Source organism: Populus alba, chromosome 4 (genome assembly GCF_005239225.2).
Source record: "Populus alba chromosome 4, ASM523922v2, whole genome shotgun sequence".
Classification (NCBI taxonomy): Eukaryota; Viridiplantae; Streptophyta; class Magnoliopsida; order Malpighiales; family Salicaceae; genus Populus; species Populus alba.
Genome location: NC_133287.1, coordinates 21755826 through 21760114, shown reverse-complemented (window position 1 = coordinate 21760114; position 4289 = coordinate 21755826). Strand labels below are relative to the sequence as shown.

At 30.4% G+C, this 4289-nt stretch overlaps 1 long non-coding RNA gene across 1 annotated transcript; it reads left to right on the top strand.

Annotated features, from left to right (window-relative positions):
• The first annotated feature begins 1596 nt into the window (after positions 1-1596).
• Positions 1597-3123, top strand: LOC140955464 (uncharacterized). The gene is made up of 3 exons (XR_012169546.1): positions 1597-2057; positions 2802-2861; positions 2937-3123. It is a non-coding gene; the product is annotated as an uncharacterized lncRNA (long non-coding RNA).
• Positions 3124-4289: the final 1166 nt, after the last annotated feature.

Genomic DNA, 4289 nt, shown 5'->3' with positions numbered 1-4289 from the left:
TTATTTTTAGATTCACTTATAGGAAATTTGTGAGCCACATGCACATAATATAGGTGCAGTTGGGCTTTGGTGATTTTTTTTTTCTCACTTAACCTAAAAATTCAAACCAATTTTTTTTAAAAATTAATTATGTGCTCCAGTTTGTATTTTATCAATTTTTATCTTTATTCTTTTAATTTATATTTGATTTGCTTTTAATGCTTTTTTTTTTTCATTTCCATCCCTAGGCATTTCTTTTATTAAATTTATTTTTTATTAAATTTAGTTTTTATTTTTTTATTTGTTTTTTATATTTTATTATTTTCTTGATTTATTTTTTTTTCAATTTTTTCATACAACATTTTATTATATTTAATTTGTTTATCCAATCTTGGTTCTCATTCTTTTGATTGCTATTTTTTTTAAATATATATCTTTTATTCTTCGATTTAGTCCTTAATTATTTTTTTTATTTAGTTTTTTATTAGATTTGGTCCGTATTATTTTGATTGTTTTTTTTTTTTGTTTTTAATACTTTTATGATTAAAAACTTTACTTCAAGATTTTTTGCAGGGCTACCTTTTATAAGGTGATCCTAATCTCATAACTCAAAGCTGATTTAAGTTTGATCTTTTTAGTTTCTTTATTAATTTTTTTAATTCATCATTGGACATTGTGTTATTGGACCTTAGGCTTTGTTATTTGTTTTATTTATTTTTTGTGAAGTTATTCTAATCTTACATCTCATGAAGCAGATTAATCAAGTTAACTCGAGTTAACTCTTTTTTTTTCTCGATGTTTATTTATATGAAATTAATTTTTTTTCAATTTTAGCATTTGAGCTTTATGATTTATTTTTTCTATGGGTTAACCTTAGTATGAATTAGTCAAGTTAACTCAGGTTTTTATAGCATTAATTTTATTTAACCTCAATCTTTTTGCTAGGTTTTCTTTTTTAAAAATATATCTTATGGATGGCGAGTTAGTTAAATTAAGTACTCATGTTAACTTGTTTTTTTTTTTAATTTGATTTTTTTAATTTTATGATTTGATATTAAATTATTAATTTTCTTTGAAAAAGCTATCTAAATCTTATATTTCAGATCATATGTTAATTAAATTAACTTAAATTGAGTTGGATTATTATCTTTTATACATTTTTTTTCCCATTAAAAAAAAATCTAGCCCGGTCTGCCTTGGACCACTGGCTACTGGCTACTAGGGGTGTTCACGGTCCGATTCGGTCCGGTTTTAACCTAAAAATACAACCAAATTGAAAAACAATATTCTTTATATTAACAACCCGGACCGAACCGAAAACCGGTTCAAACCAAACCGGTTTTGTTCGGTTCGGGTCGGTTTTTTAGCAAAAAAAACCTAGAAAAACCGGATTGTTTCATGGTAACAACGATAATCATTGTTCACTCGCTTCCCTTTGATAATGACTAATGTCTGCCAAAACCGACCCTTTTATGATTTGCTTCTAGATTTGTTCTTTGCAAGCGTAATCAAATAAGTTCAAAAAGATGGCAGCAGAGCCAAGAACCACAACCACCACTAGGGGTGAGCAAAAAAACCGAGAAACCGAAAAAACCGAAAAAACCGAGAAAAAAATAACCAAAAAAACCGAACCGAAAAAAAAAGCCAATTAAACCGATTAATTTTTTTCCAAAAAATTTCGGTTCGGTTCGGTATCGGTTTCAGAAATCAAAAACCGAGAAAACCCCAACCGAACCGAACCGGTTCAGTTTAAGGGGTACTATAAATACTAAAAAATATCACATTATTTTTCTTAACCCTAGCATCCATACTCCAGCCATCCTTATCCTTGCTCCTGAGCCGCCGCTCCCTCAACTCACAATTCACAATTGCAATTTGCAAATCGAAAGCAATCCTTCTTTAAACACCAGCCCCCACCATCTTGGATTCTTCATCTTTAAACACCAGCCAACCACATCCCTCTTCTACCATCTTTGATTCTTCATCTTCAAACACTAGCCAACCAAATCCCTCTCCTACCATCTTCATCTTCAAACACCAGTCAAGTGGATATTGATTTAATTAGCACTGGTAGTCTGGTACGTAGTGGTGAGCCTCACTTGGTTGAATTAATTTTTTTTATTTTATGAAAAGAGAATAATGTTTATATATATATATATATATATATATATATATATATATATATATATATATATGTTGAGATTGTATTTATATGCTGAGATTTAATTATGTTGATATATATGCTGAGATTGTATTTATATGCTGAGATTTAATTATGTTGATATATATATATATATATATATATATATATATATAAAAGGAATAGTAAATAAAGGCTTACGAGGTTTGAAGTTTGAATTGAAGAAAGAAGAAAACAATTTCATAGTTCTTTGACCCGTTCAAAAGCACATCAAGTGAAAAAGCGTGTTGTGAGTTTGTATATTGTAATTATATATATATGTGCTGGCTGCTCAGTATCTTGGGTTTAGACTTTAGATGCTTGCAGAGGTTTTTGAAAGAACCATGAAAGAAAGATTAGAACTTTTGATCCTTTTGTGCCTAAAGATCAAAACTTTTAGCTGTACAAGTGAGTGATGATCATAAATTATTTTGTTTCTTCGTTGATTGAAACTTTTTGAATTTTATTTTGCTATCTCTGTGTATAGAAACAAAAGTTAATTACTGAACTTGTATCATAAACAAAAGCTTGCTTTGTTAATTACCAGAAACTTGTATTCCTCCTCCTCACAAACTTGTATTCCTTTTATTTATTAATTAAATTGTTTGCAATCATCTAACATGTCTAATTTTTTATTTTGTAGAATTTAGTGGAAAGTTACATTTAGTAATGGATGATAATTAATTCAAAAGTTACTTTGATGGTAAAATACTACTTTTTTATTTTTACATATTCTAATTTATTTTATCATGTTATAATTTTAGATCTTGATTTTCAGGTTTTGATGTATTACGGAATCAAAGTGCAATGTTCTTGTCATCTTGATGTGCACACTAAAGATTTATATTTTTTGCATGAAGTATTTTATTTTTTATGACAATGTTATTTGTTGTTTTTTTTAAGTCCTTTTGAAGGCAATGCTTTGTAATTTTAATTTTTGGTGTATTTATTATTTAAACTTTGATGCATGAGAAGTCCAAACTCTAAAACATAAATATTAGAAAGACTTGCAACATATTAAACACAATATTAGCACTAATAATTTAATATAAATGAATATTTAGTGACAAAAATATTAAATATATTATTATAGAATTTTGTAACAAAAATATAAAATATTGACATTAATTATAAACCCATTAGAAAGCCCAAAAAGGCCTTAAAAAGCCCAAAAAAGCCTTAAAAAGCCCAAAAAAAAAGCCCAAAAAAACAATAATACAGGTTTTTCGGTTTTTCTGTTAAAAAAACCGAACCGAACCGAACTGAAACCATCCGGTTTGAACCAAATCCGGTTCGGCTCCGGTTTGAATTTTTAAGCTTTTTAAAATTTAATTTTGGTTAGTTTTTTAGAGAAAAACCGGACCGAACCGGAAATGCTCACCCCTAACCACCACCACTCAAAGCCTAAACAACTTAATCAGAAGAGATACTCTACAGTCCACATCCTCTTTCCTTCCTACCAAAACTGCAATCCAAACCTTCTGAACTTTCCACAAATAGCTTGAAATCTGATACAAAGCTCCATTGCCTCCACTTCCCTTACCCTCCCTCTGAATTTTTCTACAAAACCTGCCTCTGCCAGCCCCCTTTTTCCCCTCCTCCTCTCCACAAGTTTACTTCCAACTAGACTTCTAAGACTATCATGATTAATGCATAATGGTATTGACCACCATGTGAACGATCTCGAGCTCATGTTGGTCTGTTGATGCAAAAACTCCAAGATTCCCCCTTTTTTTTCTTAGAAACGGGTGTGTTAAAGATTTGAGGCTTGTATATAGCAAAATCTTGTGACTATGGTTTCGAAGGGGCTTGAGCAATTAAGGTTGGTGTTTCTTGTGTTAAGTATTGAAGATGCGGGGGGTGGGGTGGGGTGGTTGAGAAGGGGGAAAGGGAAATGGAAGCGAAGTGAAGGCTGGAAATGGAGGGGGGGTGGGGCGGCTGAAACTGAAAGGGAGGAAAGTGATTTAGGGTTGGGGTTGTTTTTTTATATATTTTTTAAACCGGTTCGGTTTGGGTCGGTTTAATCGGTTTAAGCTGTTTTAAACTAGAACCGAACCGGATCGGGTGGATTTTTTTATTTTTTAATCGGTTTATCGATTTGGTTTTTTCAGTTAATTTTTTCTCGGTTTTT